Raw genomic sequence first — 21470 nt, forward strand, 5'->3', positions numbered from 1 at the left:
CGGGCTCAGTGCGTACTTGTTGAAGGGATCACCGCAGGGAGGACCGCGGACGCTGACACTCACTAGGGCATCCAAGCACTAACTCATCTCTCACCTACCCTCCGGGTGCAGTGCTATCGTGTTGGAGAAGAGGGTGGCTGTGCGCAGTAACTCGCCCAAGGTCACCACACGGCCAGCCACTAGCCCGGCGGGAGTCGCCCGAGGCGAGGCCCACGTCAGCCGGTCTTGGGGGCCCGACCGGTGGCTCCTCCACCAGCCCCACGCGGCCTCAGAGAGGGCTACTGGCGTCCTCGAGATTCGAACCCGAGTCCTCGGCCGCGTCCCCGCCCTCGCGCCCTCTCAGGCCTCAGTTTACCCATCTACAGGACGCGGACCGGAGAGCTGGTCCAGGCGCCAACTGGGCCCCCGGACCCGGGTCGGCAGGCCGGCGGGGTAGGGCCGGGCCGGGTCCCCGCGCGCCCTCCCTCCTCCAGCGCGCCGCCCCGCCCCCCGCGCGAGCCCAACGGCCAAGGCGCGCGCCACCTCGCGGCGGGAGGCGCGGGGGAGGGGCCGGGGGAGCCCCCGCCCCGCCCCCCGCCTCAGCCGCCGCCGCCAGCTCGGTGGAGCCCCCCGCCGCCCGCCCGCCGCTCTCCCGAGCCGCCCGCCCGCCCCCTTCCCGCGTCTCCGCTCCCTCCCTGCGCAGCGGAAACATGGCGGCGGGAAGGGAGTGAGCCGCCCCGCGCCCCCGCCGCGCCCTCAGGTAAGCGCCTCGCGGCCGCCTCCGCCCGCCTAAGAGCTCGCGCCCTGAGGGGCCGCCTGGGGCCAGAGGGCGGTGGCGGGACCTGCGCAGCCGCTGCGCCTGCCCCCCCGGGCCGGGGTCAGCCTGTCCGTCTGTCTGGCCGGCCTGCCAGTCTGTGGTCCGCGCGGGGTGGGCCCTTTCTCGGCCGTGTCAGCCCGGCCCCGAGCCCGGAGGCCGGCTCTGCATCTGCGGTCGGGCGGGCGGGGCCCACGGTCCGGTCGCGGCCCTGACGCCGCCAGGACTGCCCGGGGGCCCCGGCACGGGAAACCCAAGGCCGGGGGCCCTTTGGAGGGTCGGCGTGGGGGCGGTCCGTGTGGGTCGCCGTGTCCTGGCCGGCGGGGCCGGGTGGGCCGGGGCAGGCTGGCTGGGGGCCGAGGGCCGGGCGGCGGCGCGACCCCGTCTGCGCGGGTCAGTCGGTCCCCTCCGGCGCCAGAGGTGCCTGTGATTCTGGCCGGCCGGGTCCCGGTTCGGGGAAGGCAGAGACAGAGGTCGATGGGGCGGCGTGGCCCCCACCGAGAGCTGGGGCGCCTAGGGCCCGGAGCTGTCAGCAGCGTCCTGGGGGCTGGGCCCCGGCCGGCCAACTCACGTGTGCCGCCTGCCCCAGTGCCCCGCCGGAAACGGGCAGGGAGAGCGGCCCCGCACCGAAGTGAGCCACAGCGGCCCTGGGGGCCAGACACGTGGGCACAGCTGTGTGCCAGCCCGAGAGCATCGAAAGTGGTTTCCAGCCGATGGGTGAACCCCGGAATACCTCCTGACTGGAAGGGAATTTAAAAGTCATCTAGGGGCGCTTTCTCCCATCCCATGCCAAAGTGACTTTGAAAATCCCCAAATCCCCCGGATAATTTGACGAGCCCGTTTGGAACCTCTTCCAGTGATCCGAAGCGAATCTCTTTAAAGGAAACCCATTCTGTTCCTGGACACATTTGGTTATAAGTTGAAAGAAACAGCTGGCTCCCATCCTTCCTAGTTCTTTTCCCTTATGGGAAGCTGTTAAGATATCTGAAGATAGTAATCATGTCCCCTGAGTCTTAACTTCCACTTTCTTCAGTTGTCTCTTATCTGCTGTGGTTCTCTAAACTGTCCTCTGGATGAGCTTTAGTTTCCCCCATCCCCTTAAAGGAGAGTTTCTTAAAAGTGATCCTGGAGACAAAACCTAGTAAGTTTCTCTAAGAAACAGCCCCAAGGATTGACCTGCTTAAATCAAAAGTACTCTAGATTCCCTTCCTCATTTCTGTACTGTATTTTGAACTTAAAAAAAAAATAGAAAACATTTAGTAGTGTTTGTTCAAACAAACTAAAAGACATCTTATTTTGTGGAAATTCCTTTTAAAAAATGTCTATAAACACTTTATCAAATGTTGCTAACTAATGTACATCAAAATGTTTTGTTGAAGTGTAATGTGCCATGCAAATAGAATAGCTCTTTTTTTTTTTTTAACTCTGAAAAGGATTGAGACCTAGTTTAGTGCCAAACTGCAATTTTAATATTTGGTTGCAGAGGGAAATGCTTTATTACACTGAACTCTTTGCTCTAGTTCTAACTGCCAGCAGAAGGCCCAAAATTACTATGAAAAAGAACACTTTTTGTTGCTTACTTACCAACCTCCTAAACTCTTGCCTAAGCAACTCTGCAGGTTAGTAATGTTTTAAGCCCAGTAGAGATGAGATGGCCTTGTAGATAAAAGGCCAAGCTCTTACATCTGGGATCCTGTTTAAGTACTAAGCAAAGTTTCACTGTTTTTACAACTTAGACAAGCACATACCAGCAGTCAGAATTGGTTCTTTATTTTTGTTCTTAAGCCTTCATTTTTTAAATTGGTCAATAGTTTTGAACTTTGTGGCACATATGTCAAGTTTTGATTTTTGGTATGTTTGTGCAAATGTTGTTCCCTTTTATGTAAGTTGGGTAAACATTTGCATAGCACCATTCTCAATGGAACTATACAGATCCAGAGGAAAGGCCCTGATTCCTTCCTTGCAGAGGACTTGGAGTGAAAGGTAGAGGATACTTAACTATGAGAAAGAATTGATGTGAATATCCCACTGAAAATTTAAACTTAGGGCAGGAGGCAGGGGCTCATGCCTATAATCCCAGCACTTTGGGAAGCTGAGGCAGGCAACTCTTTGAGGCCAGGAGTTCTGGACCAGCCTGGGCTATGTAGCAAGACCCTGTCTCTACAAAAAATAAAAATAAAAATATAGCTGGGCATGATGGTGTATGTCTGTAGTCTCAGCTACTCAGGAGGCTGAGGCAGGAGGACCATTTGAGTCAAGGAGTTTGAGGCTTCAGTGAGCCATGATCACGCCATAGCAAGTGACAGAATGAGACCCCATCTTTTAAAAAAGAAAAGAAAATTTAAACTTGGTATGTTCTAACCTTCACTGTACACTTATGTACCTACTACGGGTCAAGCACTATGCTATGTACTGTGCTCAGCTGGGTTTACAAAGATTTCCAATCTTGTGGAGCTGGTAAATTAGATGCTTAAATAGATTATCTCAGAATAAATGATGAGAACTACGCATAGCTGAGATATACAAGGTGAGAGTAAAGGTTGCCCAAAGGTGAGGGCACTTAGACTAGCCTAGGAGTTAAAGGAAGGCTTTGGGAAGAGATGATATCTGACCCAAATCTTAAATGGTAGGTAGGAGTAAGCGAGGCAAACATGAGCAGAAAGCGTCCTTCATACAGGGAAAACAGCTTGAGCAAAGTCATCAATGTGAGAAAAGGAATGGCTTGCGTAGAGAACCACAAACAGTTTGGGACTGCTAGGAATATAACAATAAGTGATAAGTTGTAAGGCTGGAAATACAGTCAGAGGCCATGTCGTGGTGGACCTTGTATGCATAAGTATCCTAAAATCAATTCAGTAGGTGTTTTTTTTTTAATTTTTATTTAATCACTGGAAGGTTGTCTATCAGACATGGTTGAAGTAACATTTTTAAAATGTGGTCATAGGGATGAAGAGAAAGAAATGAATCTGAGAAAATGTATAAGGCTTTAATGATTGATTGTATGTGCAGGTGAGAGGGTGAGGAGTCCCGTGTGATGCTCAGGTTTTTGCCTTGGATGACTAAGGATATGTTGGTAATTTTAACTGAGACAGGAAACAATTGATGATGAGTTCAATTCTGGACTTGAAGATTTTCAATTTCTTGAGTTAGATCAGTGAGCAAATATAGTGGAAGTAAGCTGAGAAAAAAAAGAGGCGTGGTCAGAAAGTGGAATATCGGAGTTAAGTTGTCTGATATTGGGACTGTTCTAGGTGACAGCGTGGTCTCTGTGTATGGGTAGCTAAAATACAGCAGAGGCGAAGGTCAGTAAAGCTGAGTATGACAAGGAATTTGGAGGCTAGTGTATTGAATGAGTCATCTGTGTGGAGAGTGAAGTGATTGAGGATGATGGGATGTGGGGAAGAGAGAAAGATGTGACCCAGGTGCAGTGAAGATAGGAGATTAATCAGGAGGGTGGTAGATGACAGATGAGGAGGTGGGGTAGAGAGTTATATAGCCAGATGGTGCAAACCTTGAAGGAGGAGGGGTTTTTAAACACAAGAGTGAGAAGGTAATAGTTTTTTTACTTTTCCTTCCTGGAAGCAGAGTTCTGATCTCTTTATCTTTATTCAGGACTCATATTAATCATTCTGTTTGCTCTGAAGAGTCTGTTCTTAGTCTTGGAAAGTGGAAGGGCACATACCTCATATTGAATCCTTTCTGCTAATACTTAATGACAAAGGACAGTGGAGGTTTTTTCCTCTGATGATCATTAGTGGGTGGGTAGGGAACAATCAGATAAAGCAGTGAGGATATACCCATGGTTTTCTAGACAGAGTATAGTGGAAAGAGCCTAGGCTTTGGAGTTAGAAACACCAAAATTCAGATCTAGACTCTGTCACTTACTAGCTTTATGACTGTAAACAAATTATTTAGCCTCTGTGAGCTTCAGTGTCCTTATCTGTAAAAAATTTATACTTCATAGGATATCACAAATATTACATGAAAAAATATATACACACATACCACATAAAATCACAAGCGATTGGTGATTCATAGATACAAAGTAAATATTAGTTCCTTTCTTCCTTCATTTAAGGGTCTTATGCTCTGCTAGCTGAAATGAACCTTTTACATGCTTACCTAAATTATAAAATAGAACATAGTGAGTACTCTAAGGGAGGTAGTAGCAAAGTGATAAAGCAGTTCAGAGGAGGGAGCTGTCATTTCTAAGCATTTGGAAACAAGGTTGGGCTTCATTTCAAAATGAATTTTACTTGGGCCATGAACAAATTTCAATAGAGTAAATAATTTAGGTAGATATATAAAATAGGGAAAGCATAGGGTATGGTATCTTTGTTAAAAATAGCTACCACAGGTTTGAGTATTGTATTTGTAAAAGTTAATAGTAGGAAATATGGCTAGAGAGATGGGCTGGGGCCTTGGTATTAAAGATCCGAAACTGTGATGCAGTCTGGAGTTGATTCTGGATACATTAGGGAGCCACACATTGGATGTCTTCTTTCTCTACCTCAGTTTACTATCTGTAAAATGTATAGGCACCAATTCAGAAACTTCAAATTTTTGTTTGCAATAAACCAAATAAGAAATTCCACACTTGAAAATAAGTTCCTGTGTAGGCCAATTTTAGGTTAAAAAAATCTAAGATTTGTTTTGTAGTTGTAGGTTAATCTTTGCAGTAATCTTATTTGATTGATAGGCTTAGTGAGGTTAAGAAACATACAAGATCTCACTGGTAGAAAGTGACCAAAGAAGCTCTAATTTCAAATTCTGTCTTTTTTATTCCGCCACACTGATTAGGATTTTAAAGGAAACCTGAGTTCCTCAATGTCACTAAAAATTAACCGCACAACCCCTGGCAGATCACTTTTACTTTGTCATTTATAAAATGAAGGAAGATGTAGCTGTAAGGTTTAACTAAGATAAAGTGCAAAGTACTTTACATAATGTTGGTCACATATCAGGCACTCAAATGTTGGGTCTTTCTCTCCCCCTCTGTGAATGAGGGAATTTAACCACAGCATTCCAAGACCTTAGTGTTAACTCTCTAGCCACCAGTAAACTGCTAGAACTAATTACATTTGGCCTTCTGTATCCATGGGTTCTGCGTCTGTGTATTCAACTAATTATGGATTGAAAATATGGAAAAAGGATGGTTGCATCTGTACTGAACATGTACAGACTTTTTTCTTGTCATTATTCCCTAAACAATAGTATAACAACTATTTACATAGCACTTGTATTGTGTTAGGTTTTATAAATAATCTAGAGATGTTAAAATATTTAGGAGGATGTGTGTAGATCATATGCAAATATGATTTTATGTAGGGACCCGATCATCCCTGGAATTTGGTATCCAAAGGGCAGAGGGGGGCCCTGAAACCTTTTGATAACCTTATAGCCAGATAAACCCAGCAAGACTTATCACCTGTTATCTTTGTCCCAGAATCAAACGGTCTGTCTTCCGTACTGTTATTCTTATTCTGACCTGGCTTCTTTTTACTCTCTTCCAGCCCTGCTTTTTTGCTCCTTCCACTTGCTCTCTCAAACTCCTGTTTCCTACATTGTTAACCATTTTATTGGATGTCTTTTTGTGTGTCCTGGCCTTAAGTGGAAGCCAGGCTATCTCCTGAGTCATGGAGAACATACTGCTTCCTCTGTAGCTCTTTTAAATGGATGCAGCACATTCTCCTGCACCCCTCCCATCCCAAAGAAGAGAGGTGAAGATAACTGTATTTTTTTATTCTCCACTATATCTGGACCATTACTTCTTCATCTTCTTAAAACCCCTGTGCTCTTTGGCTATACACACCCTTGGTTTCTGATATAATATATTCTTGTACAATATCTGTTAAGATGAAAATACACATAAACTACAATCTAGCAATTCCACTCCTAGGTATATACCCTTTGGAAACTTTCCAATGTATGCATAAAGGGATGTTCAAAAATATTCATGCAACATTGCTACAGCAAAAAATTTGAACTAGTCTAAATGCCTGTCAATAAAAGAATGAAAATATTGTGGTATATTTACTTAATAGAATTCCATACAATAGTGAAATGAGTGATCTAGATCTATATAGTAACATGAGCAAATCTCACAAATAACAGGTTGAATGAAAAAGGTGAATTGCAGAACACATTTATATAAAGCTTGACATGCACGTATTATTTAGGGAGGCATACTTATGTAATAAAGAAATACATGGTAATTATAAATACCAAATTAAGGATAGTAGGTATCTCCAAAGGGTAAGCTGGGGAGAAAAGACCAAGAATAATGCGAAGAAGGGCACACAGAGAGCTTAAATTGAATAAGTAAATATTTTTCAACTGAGTTGTGGATATATAGGTATCTATTAATTATTCTTTATGCCTTTTATATATCTGAACTTTTCTTTTTTTTTTTTTTTTTTTTTTTTTAGACAGAGTCTCGTTCTGACTCCCAGGCTGGAGTGCAGTGGCGCGATCTCAGCTCACTGCAACCTCCACCTCCTGGGTTCAAGCGATTCTCCTGCCTCAGCCTTCTGAGTAGCTGGGATTACAGACATGCGCCACCACGCCTGGCTAAATTTTGTATTTTTAGTAGAGACGGGGTTTCACCATGTTGGTCAGGCTGGTTTCAAACTCCTGACTATGTGATCTGCCTCGGCCTCCCAAATATATGTATATTTTTAAAGAATAAATAGCATTCCACTCTTGTTATGAGCATAATACAGGGAGGGAGGGGACAGCAGAAGTATAAAGAAATACTAATATTAGGGTGAATCATATAATTTTTTACTCACCACTAATATTAGAGTGAATCATAAAATTTCTGTTTTTGTAGGTCTAAAATGATTTAATATAGGCAGATTCAAGTGGCCTATTCAATCTAATGTAACTAATGTTCTGGTTGAAATATATTCAAAATGCATTGGGCATGGTAACTCACACCTGTAATTCCAGCACTTTGGGAAGCCAAGGTGGTCAAATCTCTTGAGCCCGGGAGTTTGAGACCAGCCTGGGCAACTTGGTGAAACCCTGTATCTGCAAAAAATACAAAAATAAGCTTGGCGTGGTGGAAACATGTTCAAAGTACTATGGGAACACTAGGGCAGGAACAACTGATGGCCAAGGCAGAAGGAGGGAAGTGACATTTGGAAAGGTTCCAGAGAGAGAGAATGACTTTTGAACTGAATCTTTTTTATTGTTTAAGTTTTTTTAAGAGACAGAGTTTTGCTGGGCGCGGTGGCTCACGCCTGTAATCCCAGCGTTTTGGGAGGCTGAGGTGTGCTGATCATGAGGTCAGGAGATCGAGACCATCCTGGTTAACACGGTGAAACCCCGTCTCTACTAAAAATACAAAAAATTAGCCAGGCGTGGTGGCGGGTGCCTGTAGTCCCAGCAACTCCGGAGTCTGAGGCAGGAGAATGGCTTGAACCTGGGAGGTGGAGCTTGCAGTGAGCCGAGATTGTGCCACTGCACTCCAGCCTGGGTGACAGAGCCAGACTGCGTCTCGAAAAAAAAAAAAAAAAGAGGCAGAGTTGCTCCGTTGCCCAGGCTGGAGTGCAGTATTGTGATCATGGCTAAAGTAATCCTCCTGCCTCAACCTTCCAAGTAGCTAGGATTACAGGTGTGTGCTCATGCCCAGATAATTTTTTAAAACTTGTCAAAATTGGGAATGATTGTATGTGGAATTATTTTAAAGAGCAGAAAGAAAAAAAATAGGGGTCTTGCTATGTTGTCAGGCTGTTCTCAAACTCCTAGGCTGAAGTAATCCTCCCACCTCGGCCTTCCAAAGTGCTGAAATTACAGGCGTGAGCCATCATGCCTGGCCCTAAACTGAATCTTAAAGATTGAGAAGGAATTCACCAGATAGAGGGTGAGGAGATGAAAGAAGCCCTTCCAGATAGGAAGAGGTAAAGACCCCTTTCAGTGGGTGGAATCTGCCAGGTGGAATATGTGGAGGTTAAAGAAACACAGTAGAGGAAGAGACTAAGGAACAATAACAACACATACCTTTATAGTACTTACTAAACAAGCACAAAGTTAAGTAACCTGTGAAAGATCACAGGGATAGCAAGTGGTAGAGCCTGGATTTGGACTCTGGCAGTCTGAATCTACAGTCTGTGCTCTTGTCCAGTAAGTTATATTCTGAATCACTATACCATAAGCATAATCAGGAGAAAGTGATGTTTTGGATGCCAAGAGAACAACGGTAAGTTTCAAAAAGAAAGGAATAGTCAGCAGTGTGAAAGGCCCTAAAGACATGAAATGAGAATCCTAAAAAGAGAAGATCATTGGATATTTTTTAAAAAATCATTTTGCTGTAAGTTACAGTAAGGAATACCGGGATGATAGAGATATGGATATCTCAGAATACTAGTGATTCAGTCCATCAGTTCTGTGGGCCAGTGATTATAATTTCATTTGATTATGAAGAAGATATAATCAGGGACTATTAAAAATAGATCATCTCCATATTTAAGTACTTGATATATTAACATGATCGAAAGACTTTTGATCTTCTGCTATCTATAGTCATAGTTACTCTTAGGTAACTATGATTGATAGTGACAATTTTGTTTATTCTTCTGTACTTTCTGATTTTGATAAAGATAAAACTTAGCTTGCTAGTTTAGTGGATTTTTCAGAATGGGATGATATTCTAAAGAACAGTAGTAGTTCAATCCCAAATATTTCATAGACAAGAAGGTGAAAGAGACCTTATAAGCTGCATGGTATGTGGAAAGAGTTATATGGGTTGGTGATTAAGAGTCCTGATTCAAGTCCCAGTTTGCCACTCACTGGCTCTGTGATTTAGGCAAGGAGTTGCCGTGAATGATTTCTAAGATCTCTTCTAACTCTCAAGTTCTGTAACTATTAGGTCATTTATTCAGTAAAGAAACTGAGGCCTAAAGAAGGGACTTGTTTGTCAAGGGTCAAAAACTGGAATCTGGTTCTCTTGACTCTTGGTCCTGGGTATCTGATGGAAGAATCATCAAACATTTGAGGGGCTGCCACATAGCAGACATGTATTAGGTGCTTGAAAAAACAAAAGGCATGTGAAATTGTTTCAGAATTCATTTATCCAATTTGTGAAAGTAACAGTCAGCATCTTCTGTGTTTGTTTGTTTATACATATGTTGCCTTATTCCAAAATGTATTTAAAGCAGACCTACTCTATATAATGTACTGTACTAAAAAAGGGAATAACCTTTTTTGAGTATCTGTCAGATATGTTGAAACGTATAAACACGTTATTTTTACCCACCTGCATATAGGTAGTATCACCTCTATTTTATACATAAAGAAACTGAGACTCAGAGATAGCTGGCCAAGATTATGCAGTTTATAAGTAATAGGACTTGGTTTCAAGCCCAGACCAGCCTGACTTCAACCCCAGTCCTCTTTCCATTTCACCATATATGTGCCCCACAGCAGTGTTATGTAATTCTGAGACTTTATCAGTACAGGAGGCAAGGTTTACTTGCAGGAATTGACACATATATTTTTAGTCTGAATATATCTTCTATCTCACCAAACAATGTAGGCAAACAAAAGATCCCTGGTTAGAAGAATGAAATGGTTTAGCAAATCAAAGTCATATTTATTTTTTAATTTGAGCAGATATATGACTAGATTCCTTGTTAGGATCAGTGCTCATATTTTAATAAATTGTAACATTTCTGTACCCCTTCAACCTTTGGTTTGCAGTTTTTCAACCTTTACCAGCTACATACTAAGGATAAAAAGGTGAGAATAAGATAGGGTTTCTTCCCTCAGTGGGTTTTACTATTTAGGTGACAGATATAATAACTTTACCTAAGTTCTCTTCCTCCCCAAAAGCCATAACCTGAGTCTAATCATGAGAAAACATCAGATAATCCCAACTGAGGTACATTTTATAAAATTTCTTTTTTTTTTTTTTTTTTGAGACAGTCTCGCACTGTCACCCCGGCTGGTGTGCAGTGTGTGTGATCTTGACTTGCTGTAACCTCCACCTCCCTGGGTTCAAGCGATTCTCCTGCCTCAGCCTCCTGAGTAGCTAGGATTACAGGTGCCTACCACCACACCCGGCTAATTTTTTGTATTTTTAATAGAGACCGAGTTTCACTATGTTGGCCGGGCTGTTCTCGAACTCCTGACCTCGTGATCTGCCCGCCTCTGCCTCCCAAAGTGCTGGGATTACAGGTGTGAGCCACCACACCTGGCCTGTAAAATTTCTAATACTCCACAAAACTGTTAAAGTCATCAAACAAGGAACGTCTGAGAAAGTGTCAGCCAAGAAGAGGCTAAGAAGACATAATGACTAAATATAATGTAGCATGGTATACTGGATGGGGTCCTGTCATAGAAAAGTAATCTCAGGTAAAAATTAAGGAAGTCTGAATAAAGTGTGGACTTTAGTTAATAAGGTATCAATATTGGTTCATGAATTGTAACAAATATGCCATACTAATGTAAAATGTTAGTAGTAGGGGAAATAGTACAGGGTATATGGGAGCTATCTGCAGTTTTTCTGTAAATGTAAAACTGTTCTAATAGAAAAAGTTTATTTTTAAAAAGTTATAATAAAATTAGAATAATTTTAGATGTTATTTCTTTGAGATTTAATTAAAACATATTTCTTCATAAAATGATGTGCCTAATTTAGTTGACTCATTTGATAACGACTGACAAACTGCAGTTCGTTGATAGATGCATGTGCCACAATGTATACTAGGTGGATGTCATATGAACTTTTTCTACCTCAGTTTCTTATGTATATAGTGTCAAAAACATGCCAAGTCCTAGTAATAGTGAATCCCAGTACAAAATAGACCACAGTTTGATCAGCTGTCTCATAGCATATTATAAAGATGGCCAACCTCTCAACATATAGAATTCTATTATATATATAGTAGGTATATAGTAGGTATATAGGTATATACCTATATATATATAGTGTATATATATATATAGTGTATATATACACTATATATAGTGTACACTATATATATACACTATATATATAGTATATATATACACTATATATATAGTATATATATATACCTACTATATATAGTGTATATATATATACCTACTATATATAGTATATATATACCTACTATATATATAGTATATATATACACCTACTATATATATAGTATATATATACCTACTATATATAGTGTATATATACCTACTATATATAGTATATATATACCTACTATATATATAGTATATATATACCTACTATATATAGTATATATATACCTACTATATATATAGTATATATATATATACCTACTATATATATAGTAGGTATATACCTACATAGGTATATAGTAGGTATATACCTACATAGGTATATAGTAGGTATATAGAATATATAGTAGGTATATAGAATTCTACTGTTCTGTTCTCAACTTTGATCCAGTCAATTCTATGTTTTAGGGACTATCATTTGTGCCACTCCCACAAACCAATTTCTAATCATATGGGGTTCTTTAATTTGCAAGCAATAATAATCTACTCTGGTTAACTTCATTTGTAGCAGCAAGTCCCAAACCTTGTTGAATATCAGAATCACCTGGAGAAATTTTTAAACTTAAAAGTACCATGTGCCAAAAAAATTATATTGAATTGGGATCTCTAAGGGGATAGAACATAGGAATTAATATTTCCTAAAAGCTCTCTAAGTAAGTCTGATACTTACTCATTGTTGCCAGTTTCAGTGAACAGCCCCCTAATTCATCTATTTGTTCAGGCCTAAAATCTAAGAATCATTTCTTTAATTTTTTTTTTTTTTTTTTAAGACATAGGGTCTTGCTTTGTTGCTCAGGCTGGAGTTCAGTGATGCGATCATAGCTCACTGCTGCCTTGAATTCCTGGGCTCAGGGGATCCTCTTCCCTCAGCCTTCTGAGTAGGTAAGACTACAGGCGTGTGCTATGGAACCCAGCTAATTTTTAAATTTTTATTTTATAGGGATAAAGTCTTGCCATCTTGCCCAAGCTAGTCTTGAACTCCTGGGCTCCGGTGATCCTCCCGCCTCAGCCTCCTGAAGTGCTGGGATGGTGCCTGGCTGGGAATCATTTGTTAAATTATCTTTTCTCCATTTTTAGTTCATTGCTGATACCCCTTAGGACTACATCCTAAGTATCTAATGAATCTTTCTACCCCTCCCTCACCACTTCCTTCATTCTAGTCTAAGCCACCATAGTTCTTCTTTTGGACCATTATATCAACCCCCTATGTGGCTTTCGTATGTCTACTTTTGTACCCTATCCTCCACCAATGCGGTCACCACAGATCAGATCATATCTCTGCCTAAAATCCTTCAGTGGCTTTCCATTGCATTGGATATACAAATGATATTTTCCCTTGTGGTCTACATGATATGGAGACTACCTTCTTAGCCTCACATAGTGCCACCATCCCCTAGATAAGTTCTAGTTACATTGGCTCCCGTTTCATTTCTTGAAGATGTGAAGCTCTTTCCTGTCTCTCAGACTTGGCACATACTGTTTCATCTGCCTGGGAGAGTCTTGCCCTGACTCTTGATTCATTCTTAAACATTACCTCCTCATAGAGGCCATACTGACTGCCCTTCCACAGTCACTCTGTTTATTCTGTTATAGCACTTAATCACAACATGTAATTATTTATTTGCTTACTTGTTAAGTTCCATGAGGACATGAGGGCAGGGGTCTTGCCAATCTTATTCTTTTTTTTTTAAAATTATACTTTAATTTCTAGGGTACATGTGCACAATGTGCAGGTTTGTTACATATGTATACATGTGCCATGTTGGTTTGCTGCAGCTATTAACTTGTCATTTACATTAGGTATTTCTCTTAATGCTATCCCTCCCCCAGCCTTCTACCCTCCGACAGGCCCTGGTGTGTGCTGTTCCCCTCCCTGTGTCCAAGTGTTCTCATTGTTCACTTCCCACCTGTGAGTGAGAACATGCAGTGTTTGGTTTTCTGTCCTTGTGATAGTTTGCTCAGAATGATGGTTTCCAGCTTCATCCATGTCCCTACAAAGGGCATGAACTCATCCTTTTTCATGGCTACATAGTATTCCATGGTGTATATGTGCCACATTTTCTTAATCTAGTCTATCATTGATGGACATTTGGGTTGGTTCCAAGTCTTTGCTATTGTGAATAGTGCCGCATTGCCAATCTTATTCTTATTTGTGACTCCTGTCACAGTGCATGGCATATAATGCATTCATTAAAAAGTTAAATGAATTAATGAATCTTTTTTTTTTTGGTAGGGGGTTGGAGTTTTGCTCTTGTTGCCTAGTCTGGAGTGCAATGGCACAATCTTGGCTCACTGCAACTTCCACCCCCTGGGTTTAAGCGATTCTCCTGCCTCAGCCTCCCAAGTAGCTGGGATTACAGGCATGTGCCATCATGCCTGGCTAGTTTTTGTATTTTTAGTAGAGATACGGTTTCACCGTGTTGGTCAGGCTGGTTTCGAACTCCTGACCTCAGGTGATCCACCCACCTTGGCCTCCGAATGAATGAATCTTAACTGCCACCAACCTGGTCCAAGCTTCTGTCATCTCTCTTCTGAATTACTGCAGTTGCATCTGAACAGTTTGCCTACAACTGCTCTGGGTCCCCTTTAATCATCGTCCACGTTGCTTTCAGGGTTAAATATTTAAAATTTTAAGTCTGATAATTATACTATTCTCTCTACATTCCTTTCTTTTTTTTTTCCCCAAGTCAGGATCTTGCTTTGTCACCCAGGTTGAGTGCAGTGATGTGATCACGGCTCACTGCAGCCTCCTAAGTATCTGGAACCACAGGTGCGCACCACCACACCCAGCTAATTTTTTTTTTTATTTTGTAGAAATGGGGTCTCACCATGTTGCCAGGGCTGGTCTTGAACTCCTAGGCTTAAGTGATGCTCCCACCTCAGCCTCCCAAACTGCTGGGATTACAGGCGTGAGCCATTGTGCTTGGTTCCTTACATTGTTTATATGCTTCCTGCTGGTCTTAATGTAGCTTATAGAATGTTTTCTTTAATTGTGGTAAAATATATGTAACATAAAATTTGCCATTTCAACTATTTTTAACAGTACTAAGTAGTCACATTGCTGCGCAACCATCATCACCATCCATCTCCAGAACTTGTTTCATTTTGTTAAACTGAAACTCTATCCATTAAACAATAATTATACATCCCATTGTGGAGTCCCAATAAGTAAGCAGCAACGAGGAAGGAGCCACAGGTAAGGGAGAACAATGAACAATTGTTCTGAGAGATGGCTAATTACAAACAACCACTGGCACAACTACCTTGTCCTCATAGCCCCCTCCAGCATGACCCTGTAAAACTTCCCTCCAGTCCTTGCCTCTTTGTAGACAGCCCTTTCTCTGCTGTGCTGCCTATTGCACCTTTGCAACATATTTTCATACTTTCTCTAATAAATCTGCCGCCTTTTATTTTTTTTGTGTGTTGTTTTTGAGACAGAGTCTTGCACTGTCGACCAGGCAGGAGTGCAATGGTGCAATCTCAGCTCACCAGCTTACTGCAACCTCCACCTCCAGGGTTCACATGATTCTCCTGCCTCGGCCTCCCGAGTAGCTGGGATTACAGGTGCACACCACCATGCCCGGCTAATTTTTTGTATTTTTAGTAGAGACGGGGTTTCACTATGTTGGCCAGACTGGTCTCGACCTGACCTCATGATCTGCCCGCCTCGGCTTCCCAAAGTGCTAGGATTACAGACGTGAGCCACTGCGCCCAGCCAAATCTGCCTTTCTTTACCTATAACTGTCTTGGTAAATTTCTTTACCACTTGTGACATAGGCCCCAGCTAGTTGCACCCATGGCATACATTCCTCCCTCCCTCCAGCTCCTGGCAACCACCATTTTACTTTATGTCTCTATGAATTTGACTGTAATACTCCATGCACTTCATTTGAGTAGAATCATACAATGTTTTCCCTCTTGTCACTGGCTTATATCACTCAGCATGTCTTCAAGGTTCATCTGTGTTATAGCATGTGTCAGAATTTCCTTTATTTTAAAATTAAAGGCTCAATAATATAATTTTTACATTAAATTTAAACAGAGTGACTATGGAAGGGCAATTGTTTAGTGCTCTACGAGGAGGTGATTTTTTAGCCGAGAAAGAATAAACCAAAAGTCAGAGGAAGACACTCCCAGGCAGAGCAAACAGCGTGTGCCAAGTCTCAGAGACAGGAAAGACCCTCATATATTCAAGACTCAAAAAGGGAGCCAATGTGACTGGAACTTAGCTAGGGGATTATGGCACCATATGAGGCTCAGAAGGTAGGCTCCATGTCATGTAGACCACAAGGGAAAATGTCATTTGTATATCAGTGCAATGGAAAGCCACTGAAGGATTTTAAATCAGCAGAGCTAACATGATCCGTGGTGAGAGTGTTGGTGGGGGATGGGGATGCAGAACTATCTGCTTTCTATGCACCACCCTTTCTGTTCTGTGGGCTTGTCATGGCCCATCCCACCTCAGGGTTTTTTCTTATGATTGTTCCCTCTGCCTGAAATGCTCTCTCCCCTTCCTTGTCTATTCATTGTTTAGATTTCAACGGAGACATAACTTCCTTAGGGAATCCTTCCTTGATCTCCCAGAATCTATTCAAAATAATCTCCATGTTGCACATTTCATAGTACCTTGTGACTTTGCTTTGTAGTACTTATAATAGTTTTTTAAATGAAGCCGTATTTGTATTTTTTGGTTGATTAATATATGTCAGAATAGCAGGGACCATGTCTTCTGTTCAATATTGTATCCTGAGCACCTAGTATTTAGGTATTTCAGTAAATAATATAACATATATAATAAATAATGTTAATATTTGTTGACTAAATGAATTTGGGTCTGGACCTTGATGGCTTAATGTCTTTCTAAAAATCTACTTCCATATCTAAGCCTTTCTTGACTACTTTCGCCTTTTTCTGTGAACTTAAAAGTCTTTATTCATTGTTTGCCGGATGCTAAACATTTACAAAAGTAATCCTTATGTCATCTGAAATTTTCTATTTTTTTCATATTGCTTATGCTTTATATTTGCTAGTTGGTCTTTTCCCTCTAAAATGCCACTAGAGTTATTTTTCTAAGTTACAAATCTCATCATTTGCGGAAATTCTAGGGCATTTATCATCCCTTAAATGATATGTGGTGAAAGGGTAGTTTTATTTTCTGTTTGTCTCAGACTAATAATTTTGTAAGTGTAATAAAAATGAATTACTAGAAAGATGAAATTTTTGTAAAGATGAAGTATAAACCTTAAAATCTTACAAGATTTAATGACATAAAATTATTCTGTTAAATTGCTGTAGGAAATTTCCAAGTATTTACTGTAAATTCTGTACTTTTTGCAAACAGGTAACAAACATTTTGCTTATGAAGACCACACATTGAATAGTAGCACCACTTAAGGTTTCTGTGCAGGGATACCAGGAGGTTCAAGGTGAGGCAGGGTGGACTCTGCCTCCTTGCTCCCCTTTCACCAGATAAGATGTGTCTTTATTATTGTTATGTTTTACCCAACAATTTGTTTGAAGATGGTTCTTTGACCAAAAAAGGCTTAAAAACCACTAGTCTGCCTGGCGTTTTAGAATGGCATTTAAAATTATTCATCATCTGATTGCAGCCCAGTTTGCTAGTTCAGGCACTGCTTCTTGCCATAGATCCTATTCTTGAACCACCTGTCATTTTCCATAGGCCATCATACAAGCCCTTTCACTACTTATTACTTTTCCACTTTCCTTTGCTTAGAATTAACTAAACTTTCCTCTCTGGGATACGATGCATTCTCCAAGTTCTGATTGAAAAGTCACCTCCTATGTGAAGCCTCTTCAATTCCTTTGGATGGAATTGGTCACTATTAACATACCTATGGTAACTACATACTACATTCTGTTAATCGTTAATGGATTTGCTTGTCTTTCTCATGTAACATGGTTCTAGTCCTGTCTATCTTTATATTCCCTAGCCCAGGGACTGACACATACTCAATAAATGTTGATTGGATAAATTGGGAAAGTCATCAATATTTGTACATATCTCAGATATAAAAATAGAAGCTTTTTATTTGGTTTCAGGCAAACTATATGACTGCCTCCTTGCTCACTTCTCCCCACTTTGGGGACCTATCCCTGGATATTGAGTATGACATATATACTAAGAGTTGAAATATGTGTCTTAGAAAATGCAAGTAATGAACGTCCTACCCAGGTTCTCGTGTGAACTTGCGTTAAAGCTGTGTGTGTGTTGGGAGGTGCACAGAGAAAGTTAAAAGTTATTTTGAAATTATATTAATTATTAACGAAATTGTTTTGATTGAAAAGTTTGGAATCTGATCCTTTAAATAGCACCCTTGTTTTGTTTTATTTTAATTGAATTTGTCTGCTCTTTCAGTTTTATGAGTGACCTTTAAGTAATCTCTTATTGCCAAGAGAAGCTGTTTGCCCTCTGGAAAAAGTATAAGATTTAGGGTCATGTGACCAAGATATTCTAATCCTAAATCCAGTGATTACTAGCTGTGTGACCTTTATAAGTTATATAAACTCTCTAAATCTTTTTTTCTTCATTTGTAATAAAGGAACAACTGACATTTGTCCTATGTACCCTGCAGAATTGTGAGGGCCAAATGAAGTGGAGGGTATGAAAGTGCAGGTAAACCCCAGAAACAACAAATGCGGGTAAACCCTACAACAGAACTTGTGCTATTTACTATCAGCTCTATGACTTCACACCAGTTAAATTATTTGTACCTCAGTTTATTCACCTATAAAATGAGAATATTAATACCTGTATCATTGGGTTTGTTGTGAGAATTAAGTTATTTATAAAAAAGTGTCTAGTAGATTGACCTGAGTGTTTGATTATCAGTCAATTTACCTTTGCCTTAGCATCACACCCTTTTCTAGCCTCCACCCTGAATTAGGGTTTAATAGTAATAATTATAAGAAATGATAGTAATTGGAGATTATTTACTAAACACTAGTGTATGCTTAACTCTATGCTAGTTGCTATAGGGAAAAATGGAGATAAAATAATCACTAATCCCTTACATTTCATTTCAATATTCAGTATTTAGCACTCACCATGTGTTAGATATAGGGGATAAAGAAATAAACATGAAGCAGCATTACCCTTCAAGGCTCATAATCTAGTAGAGGAATCAGACACAAATAAATTATAATACAGTATAGCACAATAATATAAATGTATACACTTCATGGAAGAGATAATGATTTTGTCTGAGAGTATGAGGAAAGCTTCTATTCTATGCAAATTAGGTTTTAAAGGATGAGTAGACGTTTTTTAGGTAGACTGAGGAGGTGAAAGAGGGGGCGATCCAGATGGAAGGAGTCAGCATATGCAGTGCTTGGAACTGTATAAATCGTTTATTACTGCTGTGTATTAAGGTTAAGAAGAACTGACTAAAGGTGAGGCTAGAGGGTAGGCAAGGGCTGGATCATCCAAGGATGATTTTTGTACCATCCTGAGGAGTTTAAATGTCATTCTGTGGGCAAGAGGAGTTAGTGAAGGGTTTTGAGCAGAAAACAAAGACTATCCCTTGGGTGTTGTAGGAAAACCACGTTAATAGCCTTGCAAATGACAGAGCAGGGAGCTTTATAGATTACCCAAATGTTTGCAGGTTATTATCTGATTCTCACAACAGGTCTTTGAAAGTTGGCAAGGCAGGAATTAATCCCATCTAATATATGATATATGAACCACGGAGAATTAAAGATGGCGCTGGAAATTAGCTGGCATCATATACAATCAGTACTTATTGAGCAAGGATTAAACCTAGGCCTTTTCCAAATCTAGTTTTATTTTTACGATACATTGAAAGATACAGTCCCTGCCCTAAATGAAATTTAAAACTTGTTAGGGATGATTGAGGGATAATTTTCCTTAAAAAAAAAGATAAAATTACGACTCTCACACAAATATAGAATGAACAAAATTTTAACTCATTAATCCATGTGGGAAACAGAAAGATAGTACAAAGATGGCTCAGAGAGGACCCAAAGTACCACATATTTATTGTCAGGGAATGCTGAACTTAATTCACAAATGGTGACAAAACTCATCAATACCCATAGGACAGTTATCAATTGCATTACCTGGGCACAGTTTGCATTTCAGTGGACAGGAATTATTTGCATTACTATGAGTTTTCAACAAGTTGACATCTTTCTTGACAAAGCTGTGAAATAGCCTAATTAAAGAGAGACCAAGTAACACATCTCTGTACAATCAGGTAATCCTGGAAGGCTCCAGATTCCATTGATAGAATATGCAGTAATCTCTTTTGCCCATTTCAAAACCTCCCACAGTTTTATCCGACAGGGATTTAGGACTAATTCTCAGAAAATTCAGATTAGGGGATAAAGAAATAAACATGAAGCAACCTCACCCCACAAGGCTCATAATCTAGTAGAGGAATCAGACAAATAAGTTATAATACAAAATATTACAATAATATAAATGTATACACTTCATGAAAGAGATGATTTCATGTGGGCTAGGATCTTCTCCAGTTTTCCCTATTACCATATCATCAGAAATCAGGGATTGTTCATCTCAACAGAAGTATCCTTTGAAAAATGACTGCATCATACAGTCCCATTATGCAATGTCAGTTTCCATTCTCACTTTCTGTTTAGATTACCTGCCTAGGACTCTTCTTGAGTGTTTGAATTACCCCTTTCCAGAAATGAAAATCTGCCTCCAAACCCACCAACCTAGTTGTTGGTGGACCGTAATACCCAAGTGAAAACAGGCTTTAGGGTGCCAGGTGTATGGATTTTCTAAGCAGTACTTCTGTAGAGTTCCTTGGCATAATGCCATCTTCCCCTTAGCACTGTGATATGTCTCGGTACAGTCTCTTTTGCTGTATTATAGAAGGTGCATTCCTAGGAAGCCTCATGTTATAAAGAGTTAGTATAGTAATTGTTTCAAGGGTTTTTTTCCTATATGAAGGTAAAGGTGCTTATATAGCTGTAAGTATATAACTATAAAATCTAAAAATTTTGAGGAAATCCAGTGTTTGATTTTGTTTAACTTTTGCAAAAGAGTATTTCTTTGCCTATTTTCACCAACATCCTTTATCACTTTTATTGTCTATTTTTATGGCAAAGCACCAAGTCACTTAAAGCAGTTGTTTCATATTTGCAGTATTTCTTTTTCTCCTTTCCTTTCTTTGTTTAATTCCTTCATGCTTTCTCTTTCTTCTTCTTCCCTTCCCTTGTTTCCTTTTCTTCTTTCCCTTCCTTCCCTTCCCTCACTTTCTCCTTGTCTTACTCCTTCTCTGTATTCCACATAAAGTATGTTAGAATTATGCAAATAATGTTTCCTAAAACCAGATATAGGTATATCTCTTTGACTTAATGCTGCCAGTTTAAGATTATTTATCTGTTCATATCATCTGTAGATGGTTCTGCTCTCTCAAGACTTATCACTGATTGCTTAATTGCTTAATGATGTCAATCTCCAGTCCTTTTGTTCCCTAGCTTTTTTTTTTGAGACGGAGTCTTGCTCTGTCACCCAGGCTGGAGTTCAGTGGTGCAATGTTGGCTCACAGCAACCTCTGCCTCCCGGGTTTAAGCAATTCTCCTGCCTCAGCCTCCCGAAGAGCTGGGACTACAGGTGCCTGCCACCACACCTGGCTAATTTTTTTTTGTATTT

The 21470-nt window shown here is 40.6% G+C and overlaps 1 protein-coding gene across 13 annotated transcripts in view; it reads left to right on the top strand.

Annotated features, from left to right (window-relative positions):
• The first annotated feature begins 566 nt into the window (after window positions 1–566).
• Window positions 567–21470, top strand: part of SCMH1 (Scm polycomb group protein homolog 1) — a 221839-nt gene continuing 200935 nt past the window's right edge. For 11 of the 13 annotated variants that reach the window (XM_063699807.1, XM_063699794.1, XM_055392672.2 and 8 more), the window contains exon 1: window positions 633–739. The gene's annotated coding sequence lies outside the window, so the exon portion shown is untranslated. Of the gene's footprint in view, window positions 740–21470 lie in introns of all 13 variants that reach the window. The other 2 variants (XM_055392768.2, XM_063699803.1) reach the window with 2 other exon arrangements.

The sequence above is a fragment of the Gorilla gorilla genome, chromosome 1, assembly GCF_029281585.2.
Source record: "Gorilla gorilla gorilla isolate KB3781 chromosome 1, NHGRI_mGorGor1-v2.1_pri, whole genome shotgun sequence".
Lineage (NCBI taxonomy): Eukaryota > Metazoa > Chordata > Mammalia > Primates > Hominidae > Gorilla > Gorilla gorilla.